A 23480-nucleotide genomic window follows, 5' to 3' on the forward strand; every position below is an offset into this window, starting at 1 on the left:
GTGTAATGTGGTAAAATTTAATAATCAGTTATTTTTCCCTTAAAATGAGAGAATGAGATTTTAGATATTATTCTAAGAGTGAAGTTGCTTTGTAAAACTTACCCAGTTGGACTAAAAGTTTGAAATAGATCAAAGAGAAAATTACAAAACTGGGTTAAATGGGAGGCCCATTTACATATTAAACCCATTTACTAATTCTACTATATATCTAGACTGATTTTGTGCGACTTTCCAAAAATACCCTCAATATTTACGCGGAGCTCGCCCTATCCCGTCTGACTTCGCATATTCATCCATATGCGAAGCCTGCGAAGTTAATGTTTTAATTTACTTAATGAATTTAGTTCGCATATGCGAAGCCTGCGAAGCTGAAGTTTGTTTTGCTTGATGAATTTAGTTCGCATATGCGAATGCTGGATATGATTTGAAGCTAATACGCGAAGTGGTATATAACAAAAATTGGCAAACAACAACGGATTCGAACATTAAAATCATAACATTATCAAAATTTACAACAAGATTGCCACAATGAACTCTACTAACTAATCATTTCAAAGTGAAACTAACTAATCCGGTACCAAGATTACGCATCCGCTTCAAAATTGGCACCGGATTAAGTTAGGTTCACTTTGAAGATTGGCACCATAGGATGGACGTGTCCCATGGTGCACCCCGAGATTGACACAACCTCTCCTAATGTATCATTTCAGGAGTGAATGTATCAATCTTGGGAAAGTTCATCCCTATACAGGAAGGAAAATCATCTCCCCTGCAGCCCAGTACGCCGCCTTCCAGAAAGGGATGTTACGTATTCAACCATTTACAGAAAAAATTAACCGTGTTAGTTAGGAACAAAGACGATTTTGGCTTCGCGAAATGAAAATTAGCGAAGCATGCGAATGTAAATGTGCAGGGGAGGAGGTGATTTTACTTCGCATATCAATTTTTTCGCGAAGTCTGCGAGGTCTGAAATGTGACTATCTATATCGCATATCGCTGCTTTCGCGAAGTCTGCGAGGTCTGAAACGTGAGGATCTATTCGCAGACTTTGCGAACTAATCGATTCGCGAGGTAGATCCATACGTTTCAGACTCTTTCTCTTCGCAGAACTTCGCGAAATTATCAATTCACGAAGTAGATCATCACTTTCCAGGCTCGTTCTCTTCGCAAAGCTTAGCGAAACCATCGATTGCGAAGTGAATTCATGAAAAAACGCAGAAAAAATAAACAGATACTTACATTTTTCGCTCCTTTCATCCCCAAAAGCGATAATAACAATATGATAACATGGGAAGAACGAAGGAAATAACGTAGAAAAACAATTTCTTTGATGGTAACAAGAAGAAAGAAACCAAGCAACGAACAGGAAGATGAAAAACCATTTACTTGTTTTCTAGGGTTGGGAAGTTGCAGAATCAAGAGATGAAGAGATGAAGAGATGAAAAAGAGAAATTTATTATGATTTTGACTAAATGGTGCAGATTTCGTGCAATTTAAAGGAATAAAGGAAGATCAAAAGTCTTGAAATCATTAATGCTGGAGCAACTTTTCGCATAACCAAGGAGATAGAGGGAGCGGCAATTCGCAAGTGGTGGAAGTGGGAAGGTCAGGGGTATTTTTGGAAAGTCGCACAAAATCAGTCTAGATATGTAGTAGAATTAGTAAATGGGTTTAATATATAAATGGGCCTCCCATTTGACCCAGTTTTGTAATTTTCCCTAGATAAAAAGCATTCATTTAACTGTGGGCTTTTAACGCAAAATCATTTACTCCGAACAACTAGTGTTGGTTGGAGTCATAAGGGGGGTTAAATACAATTGAACTTCCATATATATTTCAAAATTGTCATTCAATTTCAATTTGTTTCAATAAAATCACTCAACTTTGAGTTTTGTTTCAATTAGGTTACTTTGACAATTTTTTCTTCTTTTCTTCAAAAAAAAAAAAGGTTACTTTGACAATTTCAGTGATTAAAAAGCATCGAAATGATGACGTAGGTGATATATCAGTATGAGTCAATTTAGATCTCTGACCGAAACGACACATGACATCCACGTATCGGTCACATGGCTATCACATGTCGGTTATTTTTATGAAAAAAAACAAAATTGAGAAATTGATGCTCAAAGTAAAACTTTGAAGATGATAAAGGGAAATCAAACTTCCTCATCCTACATACGAAAGAAATTAGAATTTCCACTAGTTTATAAACAAATGACCTTTATAAACTTTAACCTATTACTAGGGGACATGCGCAGGGGAGGTGCAACCGAAGCACTGCGAGGTTAGGAGCGCACCATGATATGGGCGACGCGAATACCGCACTAAAATGGGCCTACTTTAGCTTCGGTCCATTATTATTTTTATCCTTAAAATACTTTGAGCTAGATTCTGTTTATAAATGCAATTTAATTTTTTTTATTGAATTTTTAATTTCAACAGTCACCTCTGGTTCTGAACATTCGTCTCTATTCGTGAACAATCGTGTCTATTCAAGTTATATATATAGAATTGATCTGTCAGCAAAAAACGAAATATACTCTCTGAAATTAATTTTGCTTTTTGTTTGTTCGAATTATTCCTCTTCTCTTTCCGGTGATAAAAACCTTACACGCGATAAGAGTTCGCTTATGTATTTTGTTGTATCTTGGGAGTTGGTATCAATAGCGATAAAATCTGTCTTAGCGAGACTGCTAACATAAACATCAGAATTGTCTAACTCTGTTTTTTAATTTATGTTTGAGTGTTTCATACACTTTCACATATGTTCACTTAATTTCTATTACTTCAATTTTAATATTTCTATATATATTATCGTATCACATGGACCATGTGATAAGTAATAGTTCATAAGTTTAATTCTAGTCTGCTTCAACTAGAGAAAAATCTCAAAGCTGGCCTTGACTTGGTTCTACAACAAGAAGAAATATATTGGTACTAAAAAACAAGGAAATAGTGGATCATATCGGGAGATAGGAACACGAAAAATTTCCATCTCTCAATAATTATCCGATAAAATAAAAATCGTATCAAAGGTCTCTATGACGAGGAGGGTAATTGGACGGAGGATGAAACCAAACTTACAAGTATGGCTCTTGAGTTTTATACCAAACTTTATATGGATGCATCATTGGTCCCATTCAGGTCTCATATTTTTACCTTACTTGAAGAAAGACACACACAACTTTTAGAGTCAGATTTCACCATGAACGTAGTCAGAGCCACTCTTTTTGATATGGGTCCTACTAAAGCTATTGGTCAAGACGGGTTCAATCCCGACTTCTACCAAAAGTGTTGGGCCATCTTCAATATTTATGTGTTTAAACTCTTTACTGATTTCTGGAACGATGGGAAGCTTCCTGAGAAACTCAATGATACACTTATTTGCATGATACCCAAAGTACAGAACCCAAAGAGTATGAAGCAACTGAGGCCTATTGGACTCTACAACGTGGCTTACAAGATCATCACAAAAACTTTGGCCAACATATTAAAAATTGTCCTTCCAGATATTATTTCTGCTCACTGGAGCAACTTTGTTCCCGGTCGTCAAATTGTGGATAATATTGTCATTTTCCAAGAAGTTGTTCATTCAATGGACAACATAAAGGATGATAACGGTCATATGATCATCAAAATTAACCTAGAGAAGGCCTATGATAGACTTGATTAGAACTTCACTGAGGATACTCTTAAGGTGGCTGGTTTCAACCAGACTTGGACCAGAAACATAATGGAATGTATTCGGAGTCCCAATCTTTATGTTCTCTTGGAACAATAAGAAATTAGACCATTTCCAACCATCTCATGGAATTCGACAGGGAGACTCTCTTTCCCCATATGTATTTGTGCTTTGCATCAACAGACTTTCTCACTTTATCAATTTAGCTCTAAATGAAGGGAGGTGAAAACCCATCCGGACTTCTTAGAGAGACCCATCGCTCCCTCTTTTGTTTTTTTACGGATGACCATGTCTTATTTGTAGAGGATTCCCTAAATCAGATGATGGTTATCAAAGACTATATGGAGACCGTTTGCATGTGCTTGGGGAAGAAGGCCAACTTCTCCAAGTTTGGTATTTTTTAGTAAAAACATGACAATGGACTAAGCCGAAATTATCAATAACATCTCTAGTATTCTTATCACGCCTGATATTAGGTTGTACCTTGGCATACCTGCCATTCACGATCGTCTGACGGATTCTTCCTTTCAACATGTTGTTGATAGAGTCCAGAATCACCTATCAGGCTAGAAAGGAAGGACTTTAAATCTCACGGGACGTTCCACTATGGTGAAATTGGTCTTTACTAGCATTCCTTTTTTCCATGCAAACTCTCTCTGCCTGTAGGAATTATAGATGAAATTGAAAAAATAACAAGAAGATTCCTGTGGGTGGAGGGGGGTAATGCTAGTACAACTAAAACCAGTTGTATTGTTTGCACCCCGTGACTAAGCCAAAGGATTGGCATACAAGGAAAGCAACCAACCAAGTGTAGACAAGCTTGCCAACTTTTCTTTGATTATTCCAAGAGGCCTTCATATGTATGAGAATGTCCTTTTTGTGCTTATCTAGAGTCCTTAGACGATGCTAGCAGTGTCTCATGGACAAGAAATATGATCCTTGATTAGGTCCCCTCAACCTTGCCTATGATTTATATGTGTTTCTTTGTTTTTTTAGGCTGCGTGAGCCCTCATTCGTATTGAAAAAAAGTAAATCATTTTAATTGTTTTCATTATCTTAGGACCACATTGCGAAACTTGAATTTTTGTTAACATTTTTTTAGTTGCATATTAGATAAGCTAATACAAAAGTTATCTTGTTCCATTTTCTTGTTACATATTGCAATCAATATGTCTATCCCTGTTTTCCTTATATGGTAAACAATTTATTATTCTTTCAATTATATTATATATTACACTACATTTAAGGCCTATTTGATTCAGTTGTTTGTTGTTACTATTGTTGATAGTTGTTTACTATTTACTATTTGCTGTTCCCGTTAGTTGTATGTTGTTGTTGTTAACTATTTGACATTAACTAATTCATTATTAGTGTTTGATAAATTAAAATTAATTATTCTGTTAGTATGTAAATTGATTAATTTAAACATTTTAAATCAATCAATATTAACCTCAACACCACATAGAGGGCCATGATCTTTCATGTGAAATGCTTGAGAAAGCATGGTTTTTAGTTGATCAATGACAGAGAGAATTCCACATATAAGAAGGTTGTCAACATAGATGGGGATAAGGGTGACATTGGTGGATGTATAATGAACAAAGAGACTATAGTCAGACTTGGTCTAAATATACCCCAATGTAAGAATAGTAGTGGACAGTTTAGAGAACCATTGTTTGGGGGCTTCATCGATCCTATACAAGAGTTTTTATTATGTTTGGTTAGAAACAAATGATTGGATGTTTGTTGAATTTTGCAACCAGAGTGAGTGTATCCTTGACATAATTGCATCTAGATATCCTCTAAGACATCTCCATGTAAGAAAACATTAGTGATATCAATTTGAAATTTGTGTACTTGATCCATTGCAACAACTGTAAGAAGAGCTCTAACAATTGTCATTTTGGTTAATGGAGCAAATGCTTAAACATACACTACTAGAAAAAACCAAATCTCAGATGGAATTTTCTGACAGAATGAGTTTCCATCAGAAAATGCTGAAGGAATTCCGTCACAAGCAGACCCGCCAAATCTTGAGACGGTATCTCTAGACGGAATGAAAGATTCTATCAAACTAAAATGGCGAGAGTATTCCCGCTATCCAACGAGATAGAATAATAGACAAATAATTATGTCCAAGGCTTTGTGATGTTAATTGTGACTTTTTTGTATTTCCGTCACAATGCTTTTAATAAGGTAATAAAGTAAAAATAACTAGTTAAATATTATTTTACAAAAATAATTAAATTAAACAAATATATATGTGTGTGTGCGTGTGTGTGTGCGCGCGTGTGTGTGTTAGGGTTTTTACTTTATTAAACCCATTGTCCCTAAACGCTTCGATACACAACTTCTCCCTGAACATCGCTTTGATTCTCTCTCTAGAGCTTCTCCCTGAAGGCTTCTTAAAATAACATAGGCAAAAAAAAAAAAACATTTGAAGACAAGCTCTAATAGGGCCAGAGAGTCTATGAGATCAATTTCTGAGTCTCATGTTAAGAAATTATATACAAGGCAAAAGACCAATGCAGAATATGCAACATTTTCTTACTGCAAATGCCATCAATAACACCTAGTGAAGCTAAATAAATAACCCAAGTCCATATAATAATACTTAAAACCAATAAAATCATAATAGTTTAAACAAAAGACATGATATGAATATCAGAAATTAAAAGGATGTAAGGCGCAAGGACATACATGTCCACTTATTGTCTCAGTTCTTAATAGATCGCCAGGCCGTAGGTTGCAACCATTGACTGTGTGATGTGTGATGCGTATAAAACGTATACGTGCTTTTAAGAGCAAGTGCACTTTATCGTACCAAGTAATACAGTATACTCACGTATAAAGATCGATCCCACAGGGATTCCGCACAATCATTAACTATCCACAAGTTTATGAAGTCTAAACGATTGAATAAAAGAGGTTTGAGTTGTTATTAGCTATGAAAAACTTTTGTTGTTAAAGCAATGGAGTAAAACACTAGGGAATCGGGTTCACTTCCTAAGTTTGAGCCAATGAAATCAATTGAAATAAGAAACCGAGGAGAAGTTCGTGATTTTAAAGATGGTGATTTCTAAAAGAAACTCGGTGTTAAGACCTTAGACCACCTCGTTCTATTTCTTCACTCCTATTCACTTAACCGGGCCAATGGTTACTTAAATACGACAAGAAAGCGTTAAGCTCAATGAGAAATCCTAGCAATGTAATGTTAGAAACCACATCGACTTGCTATCGAGTCTAAGAATGTAGTTTTCTGTTAACCTCTTGTTACTATGGTGAGTAAAAAGCGATTAACTGAAATGTAGATTAAGCTTACGTTCTTAGTTCTTTGAAATCGAGTTCCTTTCGGGTGATTATCTAATCGACTTCTAAATTGACTCAAAACATTAGAAAGATTCCCCTCATCCCTAGTAGGGAAGAATTAGTTCATGGTTATTGGGGAAACAAAACTTGAAATAAAGTGAAATGAAGTGAAACTCATTGAAAGTAGAAGATAAAGGAATGAAAGATGAACAAACTTTGATTAAATGTGAAATCAACTTACAAAACTAAAAGGAAATGGTTTTGAAATAAGAAATTGTACTTAAGAACTACAAAGAGTAACTAAAACAAGAGAAAAGACAAATGCCCAAAGCTTGGCAACAACAACAATGGAGTTTCTAAGCTTAAGGATGCAAAAAGTGTAACTTTCTTCTTCAAATCTCTTCTATTTATAGGCCAAATCTTGCTTCAATCAAGGTATGATTCTGATTTTGATGATTGAAAGCCTCCAAATTACTGAAATAATGCATTTAATGGCCTTGAGAAATCAAATGGCTGAAGGATATGGGCTTGCATTGAAAGGAGGAGCCGCCCGGTGCAAGTTGCGGGCTGTGGCAGGTCTCGCCGAGACCTGCCCCTAAAATTGGCCTTTTAGGCCAATTTCAGGAGGTCTCGCTGAGACCTAAATGCGTCTCGCCGAGACATGCCTCTGAGCAGAAATCAGCAATTCTTCTCCAGTATGTTGCAACGCTTGTTTCGCGAATCTGTTGCGTTTGGCCCTGACTGACCAAAAACCACCATTTTGTTGTATTTTCACGTAACGTTCCCTCGTTCTTGCCCTGTAACTCACTTGGATAAATTGTCAATCTCGTGAGGGTGTAAAAATTAATTAAAAACTCGTGAATTAAATTGAAATTACGTGACGGTGTGTGAAATTGCGAAATAAAGTGAAATTAACACAAAATGACACTAAAGTGATAACGAACACAACAAAATGGACTAAATTATGACTCGATTTTATTATGCAAACGGGCGGCAACAACATCCCCAAACTTTAAGCTTTTGCTTTTCCTTAAGCAAATTAAATCCGAAAACAAAGCTCGAAAACCAATTATCCAAATAGATTAACAAAGAGATATGATTTATTTCAATCGACAACATGGAAGATCCAAATTTCAAACCATCCGAATCATGATAAACATCTTAAACAACTCAAAGATTTTTGAATTTATGCTTTGGCCATTAGTGAGACATTCTTCCAATAGTCGATACATAATGAACTCATTAAACACCTCACAAGGGATTCACTCTTTACGCTCAAGTGTTTAGGGTAAGGTGTTTTCTCTCAACTTCCCAACACAAGTAATAACTATCGCGGGCTTGCATGGTCATCCAACCTCTACCACTATGCTTCCTTACTAGGATTTGATCAGAAGGACTTATTAAGGGTTGTAATGAGGGTTTTAGGACGGGTGTGATTGTGATGGAAATGTGGTTTTAAGAATCTTATTGAGTTTCTCATGTATTGAGGTGTGCATGGGTACTTGAGTGTATTCATTCATTTTTCTTTCTTTTCTTTTTCTCCCCCTTTTTCTAACACGTATAGACTTGGAGTTTGTGGCATAGGAGAGTTACATTAGGGGGGTTTGATGTGTATGAGCTAAAGAATGTATATGTTTTGCTTGGGTGCTCTTTTTATTTTTGGATTCATGGTACCCTTAAGGAGTTGTTTAGAAACTCAAAAGATTCTGGGAATTTTGGTTGGAGAGTAATGGTATGGGTTTGTATTGTGGTGGCGAAAGAAGGGTAAAGCTCAACGGGGTGAACAAGGGAAGTTGACTTTGGGTAGGTTAATGCTTTTATGTGGTGGCGAAATGAAAGAAGGCCTTAATCATATCAAATTCCTAATTCGGTGCGTGTGGTTTTGGTTAGTATTTGATGCAAGCCCTATAGTTAAAAACAAGTGTGGGTCCCACATCAAAAAAAGTAATCGAGCTATTTAATGTGCTCGTGGCTCAAAATATCTCTCCGTGGGTGAGTTTTGTGCTACAAGTTCAAGTGTTTCAACTATAGGTGAATGACTAAAATTGAGTATAAGTTCAAAAAGAGCTATTCAAGTTTTTATTAATGACTCGATGATTCAATTTCAGAATTTTAGAATTGTCAATTGAAAGTTTATCCTATCACAAGTTAACGCTATTCGAAACTTGGTTTTAAAGTTTGTTTCGGGACATAATTGATGCTTTTGAACATGCTTGAGCTATAAGGTTTGGGTAGTGTTGCCAACACAAAAAGTAACAATTGCACAAAAAGGATACAAGCAATAAACACACAACCTATGTAATTAAAAACAACAAATACGACACTAAACACACAACTAACACATAAATGCACACATGTTTGCTCCATTTCCTATCTTTTATCCCCCCCCCCCCCCTCCCTACTAAGTTTAAGCCTAATTCCAAAAGGCGCAAAACAGTAGTAAAGAAAAAGGAAAAGATAGGAAATACCAACTCAATCGGGGAGGTGCCAATTACGCTTGTTGGCGTAATGTGTCATGAAGCTGTCGAAGCGAGAATTGTAGCGGTCGTTGTCAGCTTGCGTTTGTAAGTGGAGTCGCTCCAAGCGGGCTAATGCCTCGGTGTGTTGGTGGGAAATACGCTCAAGCCCATCCAAACGTCTACGGATGTCGAGGTCAACAAAATCAGGAGTAGGGTTATCAGTGGGGGCACTGGCACCAACATCAGGCATAGCAATATCAGTGGTATCTGGAGAGATAACTGCAGAACGAACAACTGCGTGCAAATATAGTTCATCAAAGATTAACAGTGGAAGTTGCTCATAACTACACAAGGCATTTTGAAAGCCAAAATGGATGGCAAATCTAGAGACAACGTGACCAAAAGCTAAAGTGCGTTTATTATTATGTTGGATCGTGTCCATGGCACGATAGACAATGCGGGCAACATTAACTTTTTTGCGGTTCTTGATGCACCAAAGGATAGTAATGTCTAGGTCACTAACTTTGTCACTCTCCTTTTTGCCCTGAATGGCATGACAACTAAATTTGTGGATCATTTTGAGTGTGTGATCCACAATATGAGAGGACTTCTAGGAGCCCCTTTCGTAAGGAGAGGAATTGGCGAGTTTAAGCCAAGCCGATTCAGGGGTGACGTTGGGGGAAAGAGAATCAATTCCCCCTGGACGAATGTCAAAGCAAGTGCAAAAGAGTTTTTCATCGGCTTCGAAGGCCCTACAAAACAAACAGAATTTAAGCATTTTAGCCGAGTGGGGTGCATCAAAGACCTCAAGGGTGGTAAAAAATTCACGTAATAGCACCGGACGAGTACCATACCAAGTGAAAGCAAGATGGGTCCAACCTAGACGACCTAAAACAGCACGCAATGCATCCACATCCCCAAATTTATCATATGCATCAAGATCAAAATAAAGTGGTTGTGCAATATTCATAGAGTTAATGATACGGTACCTGACACCTTCTTCATCAGAAAATATTTTAAAAGGACAACTGTATCGTTCAGCAAGTGGGCAGACACGTCCCGTGCTTGGGTCACGGGTGGTGGGAGCGTGAACCGGGGGGTTGTCGGAATCCGAGCTTTCAGCAGCCGGTGTGGAAGAGGAGGGTTTCTTTGTCGGATTTTTGAATCGCTTGCTACTCCGAGTTGACATCTGCAAAATGTGTTAGTGACAATGGAAGAATAACAACACAAAGAAAAATTAAAAGGAAAGGTTCAAAATTGCTAAAGGTCTAATAATGGAAAATTTGGATAAATGAAGAAATTGTTAAAATTGAAGTGAAATGTAGAGAATGTAGGAAGTGGGTGAAGTTAAATAGAAGGAAGGGAGAAGTGGTGTGGTGAAATTTGGGAGAAGGAAGAACAAAAACCTAAAATTCTAGGTTATGGAAAATTGGGGAAATTGGTAAGGAAGGTCAAATGGGGAGGAAGATGTGAAGAAATTTGATGAAATTGGAAGAAATTGGAAGAGATTGAGTGAATGTAGAGTGAGAAAGAGGAAATGGGTGATGGAAGTTCAAAAGAAAAAATTGGAAAATGAGAAAGAGAAGAGTGAGGAATCTAGAAGGGAATGAGGGAAATGAGGAGAAATGTTGGTGGAAAGGAAATTGTGGAAAAAGAAATGAGTGAAAAATGGAAGAATTGTGAGGAAGAATGGTGGAATTTGGGGATGGAATGAGAAAGTTGAGAGTGAGAGGAGAGAGAGAGTAAGCATAAGAAATTGGGGAAAAGGAGGGTGAGTTAGGGAGTTGGGCGAAATGTGTGAGGGGGGTAGGAGATGAAATGAAAATTGGAAAAGTGATGGGTGGAAATGAGGAAAAGAGAAGAAATTGGGGTGAGAGAGAAGTGTTGGGCGAAAGAAAAGAAAGTGTGTGGGGGGGGAGCTGGGCGAATCCCACTAATTAGTGGGATTCGCCAGGTCTCGGCGAGACATACTAAGGTCTCGCCGAGACCTTGGCTGGCAGCTCCTGGAACAAAGTTCCAGGAGCTTGTCTCGGCGAGACACTTAGTGGTCTCGCTGAGACCAGCCTAAAATGGGGGCAAAATTATTTTTGCCCCCTTTTCATCCTAGGAGCTTTTTTTTAGTATATAAATATATAAATATGTATATAAAATGAGGAAAAATAAAAAATAAAGAAAAAAATGAAAATAAACCAACAAAATTAAGAAGAATAAAATGGAAAAAATGAAAATTAAAAGGGTTATATAAATAGGTGGGAGTTTGGACGGGGAAAATGGGTTAAAATGAATCGAAAACGAGATAAAAATACCGAGAACATTACCGTAGACCAGAGTGGGGTGCCTCCCATAAGCGCTTACATTTTAACGTCTCGTAGCTAGACGTACCTCTTGCACTTACCGAGATGATGGAGATCCGAGTGTAGATGGATCTAGGAGTCGTACCGTGATTGCTTTTAGAGTTAAGGCACCTTGATGGGCATAGGATCTAGGTAGAGTTTTCTAATGACGATGAAATGTATATATTATGAGTGCGGACTCTATATCTATGGATGTGATCTTTATAAATTGCTCTTAACTCTACTAGACGCTACGACTACTTAGGGGCAAGTGTACCCCATCGTATCAAGTAATAATCCGGTTAAGACCGGGTATCGAATCCACGGGATTTATAACTACAAGTATTAGACGACTCGATTTTATACGTTATCTAAGCGGTGAATACTTTGAGTTGGTGTGAGACACAACTACAAACTACTCCTAATCTACTGGTGACACAGATTTATGTAATGGAAAACCCCACGGAGTGATATGGGTGACGATAAGTTATAAATATAATATGCAATAACTCCGAATATATTCGGTTGACGATTTACTCTTGCAAAGACGACTACGTGTAGTTCGACCGACCCGTGAAGTACTTAGACTACGTGGTTCCTAGTCAAGGCGTGTCTAATGCTGGGGATCAGAAACTAGGGCCCGTAAGTTCCGTGGCTTGTCAATTCCTACGGTTTCCGGTTTGTCACTTCCGGTAAGGCAACACCTATATGAATCCCCTAAAGATAGCCCGAATGGCGTCGGAAATCGCGTTCCCCTACACAATAGTCAATTATGAGTATCAAAACAAGCAATAAACATCAACACGTATACAGAAACGGAAATTGCAAATCATATATTATAAATATGGAGAGTAAGAATATAGAATACAACCAAGCCTAGTACATAGGATGAGATCAAAGCTAATTAGCAAGTAAAGAGGGAAGAATCGGCCCTCGGAACTCGCTAACCGGACTCAAGGCCGTCTCTTAGGACTTGGAGGTGGAACTCTCGAGCTTGGTGACGAATGATGGAGCGGAACGTTGATGGAATGCCGGAATAACCGAACAAGCTCTCGAGGTGGGAGAGTTTTATTACATAAACTGAATCTATACTACAAAACTACACAACACTATCTAAAAGAAGCAAAATGTAGCTATGTACAAGGTGTATATGGTAGAGGGTAGAAGGTGATGTGGTGGATTTCTAAATGAGTGCTAGTCACTCTTATTTATACATCAAGCTAGGGGTAGAATTGTAACTTCATAAGGTACAAGTATGGAGCAACATTATTTGGTGCAGAAATCCCATGATACGCCCTGCGTAAGGTGAGGCACGCCCCGCGTATATGCCTATTCCGTCAGAAATCTCCTGCATGTGGACCAATTATATGTCTAATTGTCTCAAATACGCCCTGCGTAGCTAAAGTACGCCCCGCGTAAATGAGTCTCTGATCTTTTTACGTTGAAGAACTACCTTTTACGCCCCGCGTAAATGGTGATACGCCCCGCGTATGGAGATTTGACTTCGGGAGACAATGTAGTCTGACTTTCAGGATTAGGCCAATCATTTTCGACATGTGTCATACGCCCCGCGTAAGGTGTCATACGCCCCACGTATGCTGAGTCAATTCCACATGGTGCCTGCGGATAAGGCAATTATTTCTGACACCATGTTTTACGCTCCGCGTAAATGACGATACGCCCCACGTAAATAATGATACGCCCCAAGTATTTGAGTAGATTTTCACTCCTTCCTCGTACCTAAAATACAAATCTTGAGAGCCGAGTTAGCTTGACATTTTATTTTCTAATATTAATCAAAAATAAGGAAAATTAACCGAAAGTAAGGAATTTATTTTTATTTTGTTATTTTATTAAAACACTCTATTTTTGTAATTAAACTTATTTATTTCTTCTAAAATTAAACCGTAAATCACGATAAAAGATAGGGACGAAACGCCCCTATCACACCTCCTCGAAATGCTTGATTAGTTGCCCATTTACCTTAAAGGGATCTCCTCCTTCCTTCTTGATTTCAACGACGTCCGATGGAAAGACGTCGGTAATAATGAATGGACCGTACCACTTACTCTTTAGCTTTCTGAGAAAGAGCCGCATCCGAGAGTTGTACAAAAGCACTTTATCCCCAATCTGAAACATCCTTCGAAGGATATGCTTGTCATGCCATTTTTTTGTTCGTTCTTTATAGAGCTTGGCATTCTCATAAGCGGTGAGCCGGAACTCGTCGAGTTTATTCAATTGCATCAACCTATGATCACCTGTAGAAGCAACATCAAAATTCAAAAACTTGAGAGCCCAATACGATTTATGTTCGAGTTCTACGGGAAGGTGACAAGCTTTACCAAAAACTAATCTATACGGAGACATGCCAATAGGGGTCTTAAAAGCCGTACGATACGCCCATAGGGCATCATCAAGCTTAATGGACCAATCTTTTCGGGATGCATTAACGGTCTTTTCTAAGATGCTCTTAATTTTTTGGTTGGAAATCTCTACTTGGCCGCTTACTTGAGGATGGTACGGGGTGGTTATTTTGTGAGTCACCCCATATTTAGTCAACCAGTTTTCAAAGTTTTTATTACAAAAATGGGTACCGCCGTCACTAATGATAGCTCGGGGAGTTCCGAAACGGGTGAATATGTTCTTTTTGAGGAACTGCGTAACTACCCGAGGATCATTAGTGGGCGATGCAATTGCTTCAACCCATTTAGAAACATAATCAACGGTAACCAAGATGAATTGATTTCCAAATGATCCGGGGAATGGACCCATGAAGTCAATCCCCCACACATCAAAAATTTCGCAAACTAAAATATTATTCAATGGCATTTCGTTTCGTCGAGAAATTTTTCCCGTCTTTTGACAAGCTTCACAAGTCTTAACAAAAGCATAAGCATCTTTAAAGATAGTGGGCCAATAAAAATCCGCACTGAAGGACTTTAGCGGTCGTCCTATTTGGACCGTGATGGCCTCCGGGTTCACGTGTGTGGCATAAGTGTAAGATAGGGGTTACCTCTTCTTCGGGAACAACGACGGATTAAACCGTCACCACAAACCTTGAATAAGTAGGGATCTTCCCACAAATAGTGTTTAGCATCGGAAAAGAACTTACGCTTCTGTTGGTATGTCAAGCCGTGTGGGATGATATTACCTGCGAGGAAATTGGCGAAATCCGCATATCATGGTAGTGTGGTAACGGAGAAGAGGTACTCATCAGGGAACTTCTCCTTGATGTCTTCCTTTTTGACATTTTCTTTGGACTCAAACTCCAATCGTGAAAGATGATCCGCCACAACATTGGCGACTCCCTTCGTATCTCTGATTTCTAGATCGAACTCTTGGAGGAGTAGGATCCATCGGATTAACCTTGGCTTAGCATCCTGTTTAGACAACAAATACCTCAAGGCGGAATGATCAGTGTACACAATGACTTTTGACAAAATGAGATAGGAACGAAACTTATCAAAAGCAAACACTATCGCTAAGAGTTCTTTTTCTATGGTGGTATAGTGTTGTTGAGTCGAGTTTAATGTTCGGCTAGCATAATAAATGGGATGAAAAATTTTGTTCTTACGCTGCCCTAAACATGCTCCTACCGCTATATCACTTGCATCACACATAAGTTCAAAAGGCAAGGTCCAATCCGGACTTACAATGATGGGTGCGTGCGTTAATTTTTCTTTCAAAAGATTATAGGCATCTAAGCATTCTTTAGAAAAATCAAAGGTAACATCTTTCATCAAAAGTTGCGTTAGAGGTTTGGCGATTTTTGAGAAGTATTTGATAAAACGACGATAGAAACCGGCGTGCCCTAGAAAGCTTCTTACGGCTTTCACGGAGTTGGGTGGGGGCAATCGTGAGATTACATCCACCTTGGCCGGGTCGACTTCTATACCCTCTCGTGATATTTTGTGTCCTAAACAATAGACTCGCTTACCATAAAATGACATTTTTCCCAATTAAGAACTAAGTCCGTGTCTTCGCACCGTTGCAAAACCTTTTCCAAGTTGTATAGGCAATTCTCGAACGATGAACCAAAGACCGAGAAATCATCCATGAAGATTTCCATACAGTCTTCGACTATATCATCGAAGATTGCCATCATACACCTTTGAAAAGTTGCGGGTGCATTACACAATCCAAAAGGCATGCGTCTATAAGCAAATGTGCCGTAAGGGCAAGTAAATGTGGTTTTCTCTTGGTCGTTCGGGTCAACAGCTATTTGCATATACCCTGAAAAACCATCCAAATTACACATAAATGCTCTACATGCAAGACGTTCAAGCATCTGATCAATAAAAGGTAATGGAAAATGATCTTTCCGGGTGGCATCATTCAGTTTCCTGTAATCAATACACATTCTCCACCCGGTGATCTTTCTTACCAGAATCATTTCATCGTTCTCATTAGGTTGCACGGTGATCCCACCTTTCTTGGGAATGACTTGCACGGGACTTACCCACGGGCTATCAAAGATGGGGTAGATTATACCTGCATCAAGCAATTTGATTACTTCGTTCATTACCACTTCTTTCATGCTCAGATTGAGTCGCCTTTGTGGTTGGATGACGGGTCGGACTTCTTCTTCCATGAAAATTTTGTGAGTACACAAAGAAGGACTAATCCCCTTTATGTCCGCTAAAGACCATCCGAATGCTCTTTTGTGCTCCTTTAACAAATCTACAAGTCGAGCCTCCATATGCACTGTCAAAGAAGAAGAAATAATAACCGGTAAGGTTGAATCATCACCTAAAAATGCATATTTTAAATGATTAGGAAGAGGTTTGAGATTGAGAATAGGGGGCTCCTGTAAAGACGTCTTAGGTTTTCCTTTCGGTGGTAGCTCAAGTTTCTCATAGCAGCCCTTGACCCATAAACAGTCTTGAACATCTTCATTTAGGGTCTCCACAATGGTTTGTGTCTCTCGATCCACGATTAGTTCATCCGGATTTAGGCCAAGGCCGTTGACAACGACCGTATCAAGGGGGTCTTCATAAAGGTTCTCCTGAAACACCTCATCAACCGCTATATCAGTAACATCAATCAAATTGCAATAATCATGTGATATAGGGTATTTTAGGGAATCAAAAACATTGAAGATAACTTCCTCGTCTTGTAGACGTAAAATGCGTTTACCTTGCTCGACATCAATCAAAGTTCTATCTGTGGCTAAGAATGGTCGACCAAGGATGATTGGCACTCATGCATCTTCTTTCATATCTAACACAATGAAATCTACAGGGAAGATAAATTTGTCTACCTTAACTAGAACATCTTCAATTATTCCCTTTGGGAAAGCCAAAGATCGGTCGGCGAGTTGAAGCGAAATATTTGTAGGTTTAGGTTCGCCTACGCCTAACCTTTGAAAGATGCTTAAGGGCATTAGATTGATGCTTGCACTAAGATCACATAAAGCTCTTTCAAAGGTTAAGCTCCCGATCGAACACGGGATAGAAAAACTTCCCGAATCTTTCAATTTTTGAGGCAACTTTCTTAATAGGATAGCAGAACAATCTTCGGTTAGCTTAACGGTTTCTTTTTCTCCCAATTTCCTTTTCTTAGACAAAATATCTTTTAAAAACTTGGCATAAACGGGCATATTTTCCAAAGCTTCCACGAACGGAATGTTAATATGTAGCTTTTTAAAGATGTCCAAGAATTTAGAAAATTGCTTTTCTTGTTTCTCCTTGTGCAACCTTTGCGGAAATTGAATTTTTGCTTTATATGGTTGCACGAGGGGATCCGCAAAAAGTTTAGGTGGAGAGTTGGATGTGCTTACCTTGGGTTGTACTATACCTTTATCCTTGGAGGTGGATGGTTGAACGGTTTCCTTACCATTTCGGAGTGTAATGGCTTTGACATGTTCTCGAGGGTTGGTTTCGGTGTCACTCGGTAAGGAACCCCTAAGGCGTTCGGTTGAGGTTTTTGCAACTTGATTAATGTTTGTTTCCAAACCCCTAGTGAATGTGTCTTGATGTCGACGCCATTCTTCTAAACCGTTTAACCTATTTTCAATTCTACCAAGAGTTTTGACAATGGTATCTAACGGATCGGGTTCTCTCTTTTCTTGCGAGTTAAAACCGGGTGGAGGTCGAGGATGATTAGGAGCATGTGGATTTAAAGTATTTTGATTGTTGCTCCATGAAAAATTTGGGTGATTCCTCCACCCTTGATTGTACGAATTTGAGTATGGATTATTTGGTCGATAAGAGTTACCCATGAAATTAGTCGTTCCACCCATGAATTGATTTTCGGGTTGGTTATCCATGTTCAAATTCGCCATCAATAAATCCATTTTCTTATTAAGCTCATCAAGGTTAGGAGATGATTGGGGTGGTGCATCACACATATACATACCTGCCTTTACCTCGGAGAACCGTTCGTTTGGCCAATGGGAACTGCTCTCGGCTAGTTCTTGGATGAGTGCATAAGCATCATCCGGGCTCTTGTGGAACAAGCTTCCACCTGCCGCTGCATCAATAGTGGCACAATTATTCGAAGATAAACCACTATAAAAGATATTTACTTGTTCCCACTTTTTGAAGCCGTGATGTGGGCATTTCTTGAACAACCGACGGTAACGCTCCCATGCATCGTACAAGCTTTCTCTCTCCTTTTGATGGAAGGCGTTGATCTCATTCTTGTACATGGCTGTTTTGGACGGAGGGAAGTATTTAGCAAGAAACTTTTTCACTAAATCGTCCCAAGTTGTGATGGATCCGGCATCCAAAGATTCCAACCAATCAATAGCATCTTCCCTGAGAGAAAAAGAAAACAATTTTAGTTTAACAGCGTCACTTGTAACGCCATTAGTACGGAACATAGAACAATGCTTAATAAATTTGGTAAGATGAGCATTCGGGTCTTCTCTAGCATCTCCTCCGAATTGCCCGGCATTTTGAATAAGTTGGATCATAGCCGATTTGATTTCAAAGTTATGTGCGGCTATGGTCGGTTCTACAATACTAGATGTAACCACAAGGCGATTTGGAGTTAGCATGTCCATGATTGTTCTTTCTCCGTTCTCTTCCATGATGACGTTTCTTCCTTCACGCCGATTCCTTCGATACGTACACTCTATTTCTGGGTCAAAAACTAAAACAGGCCAAGATTGGCTCCGCGTTAGCATAAAAAAAATTGAAAAAGTGTCTAGAACGTCAAACCTGATTGTTGCTAATGTTGCAACTAGAATCCCCGGCAACGGCGCCAAAAACTTGATGCGTATAAAACGTATACGTGCTTTTAAGAGCAAGTGCACTCTATCGTACCAAGTAATACAGTATACTCACGTATAAAGATAGATCCCACAGGGATTCCGCACAATCATTAACTATCCACAAGTTTATGAAGTCTAAACGATTGAATAAAAGAGGTTTGAGTTGTTATTAGCTACGAAAAACTTTTGTTGTTAAAGCAATGGAGTAAAACACTAGGGAATCGGGTTCACTTCCTAAGTTTGAGCCAATGAAATCAATTGAAATAAGAAACCGAGGAGAAGTTCGTGATTTTAAAGATGGTGATTTCTAAAAGAAACTCGGTGCTAAGACCTTAGACCACCTCGTTCTATTTCTTCACTCCTATTCACTTAACCGGGCCAATGGTTACTTAAATACGACAAGAAAGCGTTAAGCTCAATGAGAAATCCTAGCAATGTAATGCTAGAATGTAGTTTTCTGTTAACCTTTTGTTACTATGGTAAGTAAAAAGCGATTAACTAAAATGTGGATTAAGCTTACGTTCTTAGTTCTTTGAAATCGAGTTCCTTCCGGGTGATTATCTAATCGACTTCTAAATTGACTCAAAACATTAGAAAGATTCCCCTCATCCCTAGTAGGGAAGAATTAGTTCACGGTTATTGGGGAAACAAAACTTGAAATAAAGTGAAATGAAGTGAAACTCATTGAAAGTAGAAGATAAAGGAATGAAAGATGAACAAACTTTGATTAAATGTGAAATCAACTTACAAAACTAAAAGGAAATGGTTTTGAAATAAGAAATTGTACTTAAGAACTACAAAGAGTAACTAAAACAAGAGAAAAGACAAATGCCCAAAGCTTGGCAACAACAACAATGGAGTTTCTAAGCTTAAGGATGCAAAAAGTGTAACTTTCTTCTTCAAATCTCTTCTATTTATAGGCCAAATCTTGCTCCAATCAAGGTATGATTCTGATTTTGATGATTGAAAGCCTCCAAATTACTGAAATGATGCATTTAATGGCCTTGAGAAATCAAATGGCTGAAGGATATGGGCTTGCATTGAAAGGAGGAGCCGCCCGGTGCAAGTTGCGGGCTGTGGTAGGTCTCACCGAGACATAGGAGTGTCTCGCCGAGACCTGCCCCTGAAATTGGCCTTTTTAGGCCAATTTCAGGAGGTCTCGCCGAGACCTAAATGCGTCTCGCCGAGACATGCCTCTGAGCAGAAATCAGCAATTCTTCTCCAGCCAGTTGCAACGCTTGTTTCGCAAATCTGTTGCGTTAGGCCCTGACTGACCAAAAACCACCATTTTGTTGTATTTTCACGTAACGTTCTCTCGTTCTTGCCCTGTAACTCACTTGGGTAAATTGTCAATCTCGTGAGGGTGTGTGAGGGTGTAAAAATTAATTAAAAACTCGTGAATTAAATTGAAATTACGTGACGGTGTGTGAAATTGCGAAATAAAGTGAAATTAACACAAAATGACACTAAAGTGATAACAAACACAACAAAATGGACTAAATTATGACTCGATTTTATTATGCAAACGGGCGGCAACAATATGCAAGCTATTGAGTCATCGTCCAATATCTGTTTTGAATTTATTAGAGCCATCACATATTTCTTTAATTGAGAGGAATTCACAAAATATAATGAAATGAGCACCAAAGAATGCATCTTATAAGCATGTGGGTTTATATTCATGGGTAAATTTCAGTAATTTTCATGGTTATCAAAACCGGACCGGTCAAAGAACCGGAAGAGCTAAAGGGTGAAGGGTTTAAGGTTTAACCAGGGTTAAACCGGGGTTGAACCGAGGTTCAAATAATCCTAAAAAATTATAATTTTCATTTTATTTACACCTTCCAACATAATAAAAATGTTAGTTTGAATTTTATATTCTAATATATAACTTAATTATCATGACCAATTATAACTTGCATATTCTGAATGTAACAAAAGCTTAACATAACTTGATTAATTTATATTCTGATATATATAAGTTATATAACCAAATTATGAAATTAAATAATATAACTTGATTTTATTATATATATTATTAATATTTTTTTACTACATATTCATCAAGCATGATTTAATTTATTGGTTTATTCGATGTGAACAAACAAAAATCAATTATCAACGGAATCAAATGAAAGTATGAATACCAAACCATTAACAAATATTCCTTCTTAAAAAAAAAAAATATTCCAGTACTACATTAATACGAATTTGAAAGTTATTTTTTTAAATGAAATTCAAGTTAATTTTTTCTTAATTGGATTAGTAATTTTAATTGAAAGTTAAATTTTTATTTTTTTAAAAAAAATTACAGTTCAAATATTGAACCGTTTGGACCGTAAAAACCGTGATCGGGTTTCCGGGTCGCTGGTTCAACCGGCCGGATCACCGGTTTTTTAGCGGTTTTCTAAGATGTAATAAAATAGTCACTTCCGGACCGGAATACCTATCGGGTCCGGTTCAACCCGGTTGAACCGGCCGGGCCGGTCCGGGTTTGATAACCTTGGTAATTTTTCTAAAGCAAAAGTCGATGATATTACAAGCCCCCCTCCAGCCCAAATGACCTCATCCATATACTTTCCTAGGTATAGCACTCAACTAGTAACATCCCAAGTGATTATGGGAAAAAAACTAAGATTTGGTATACGCATAACGTTCAACATGCTAAATGCTTAAATCAGATGATACTTGAAGTCATCATCCTATAGGGTGTGGCATTGGCTAGAAGGCCTTGCTTCTAAGAAACTATAGACAATAGGAAAACTCATACAAGTACAAGTGTACAACAACCATGCCAACTATTAACACAACACCGACAAACACACAAAATGCAAGGACCAAACTAAAACAATCAATACGCAGTTCAAAATCAGTAATCATGTTTCATCTATGCACATATGTGAATAGAACCATCAAATGAAATGATGCACCACCTACAAATTCCAAAGCCTCTTTATTGCATCGATACAACTATACAAGCCATACAGTTGTTGGCACACAAAACCAATTGCCAATCCTATATAAATTAACAAAACTGAAGAATCTTTTTTCTAATAATAAATGTCATCTGTTGATACCATCTATGTTTTTCAAAAAGCAATTTCCTTAAGTGTGTGGCTAAACAAATGCCATTTTATTTGACTTTTTGGGGAACTTGATAGTTGTTTGTCTTAGACACCTCGTTAATGGTGGTAATATTTCCAATCAGAAAGTTTTCCTAAACATTCGAATCACATGCGATACATACTATATAGTACAACAACATAGGCAAAAAAACATTTGTAGACAAACTCTAATAGGGTTAGAGAGTCTACTAGATAAATTTCTCAGTCTTGTGTTAAGAGTTTATATACTAGGCAAAAGACCAATGCAGAATATGCAACCTTTTCTTATTGCACGTGATATAAATAACACCTAGTGAAGCTACATAAACAACCCAAGTCCATATAATATAGAAAACATAGAATAAAAGAGGGTCATGTGAAATCACAAGACTCTAAGTGAAACCAAAAGAATGTTGGGGTTTAGTGTCCTATAGACAATTGTTGCAGGATACAAACTTAATGTAAATGAATTGTTCTTTATATCATTTGTTTTAATGAGATATATGTTTTATAACTATATAAAGGCAATCCCTTTTAAGCACTAAATAAAGTCTAATAAAAGGAAATCTGTAAGTTTGTTTAAAGTGATTATAAAGTGTTCATACAAGCATGAAGTGAGACAAAACTTTATAATAAACTAATAAACTTAAAACCACCCCAAGTCAAGTGATATGTTTAGGATTGATATATCACTGTTGAGACTTGTATGTAACAATGTCTTCTGTCCGACAGAAAGCTGATCTCACAAGCTTCATATATATAGATATCTGGACAGTTACATAGATCCGATGAAACGTCGTTCATTAGGATTGGGGATCCGATTTGAGATAACAGGATGGGTAGATTCATCCTTGTCACCTGTTCATCTCATTGGTATTAATAGGTATAAGTAATCCTCAGACTCAAAGGAATGTTAATTGGTCATCCTGAATTACTGAATGTGAGACTTTGATCCTGTGGTCCCATGATCCTTAACAGAGATGACTCTGGGGTGTGAACTGTAAAGGTTGGGTGTCACAGGAAGTAATGTCAGGGTAGTTATACATTGGATTGAGCATTTGTCACTCCCGATTAATGGGAGATATATCCAAGGATCGCTTGTGGAAGACTCGACTCTAAATCCTTGCAAGGTGATAGCTTAAGACTTGAAATACAGATTTCACTTAACCTATCTATTTGAGTTGACTCGGCCTGAACAAGTAAAATGAACGTCTCGCTATATGTGACTTGACATCACCCATAGTCATAAGATTCAGTTCAAGGATATAGTTGATAAAGGATCGAATTATACTGTAACTAATACGGAAGGGTTAACGACAGAATCAACCTGTCTTCTTAACGGACTCTGGGGGAATGATTACAGACTTGCCAATAACA

General features: G+C 38.0%; 1 non-coding gene across 1 annotated transcript; it reads left to right on the forward strand.

The window, feature by feature from the left end:
* The first annotated feature begins 18325 nt into the window (after window positions 1-18325).
* LOC136221118 (small nucleolar RNA R71) lies at window positions 18326-18432 on the forward strand. Its single transcript, XR_010684906.1, has one exon. It is a non-coding gene; the product is annotated as a small nucleolar RNA R71 (small nucleolar RNA).
* Window positions 18433-23480: the final 5048 nt, after the last annotated feature.

This window comes from Euphorbia lathyris, chromosome 2, assembly GCF_963576675.1.
Source record: "Euphorbia lathyris chromosome 2, ddEupLath1.1, whole genome shotgun sequence".
Taxonomy (NCBI): Eukaryota; Viridiplantae; Streptophyta; class Magnoliopsida; order Malpighiales; family Euphorbiaceae; genus Euphorbia; species Euphorbia lathyris.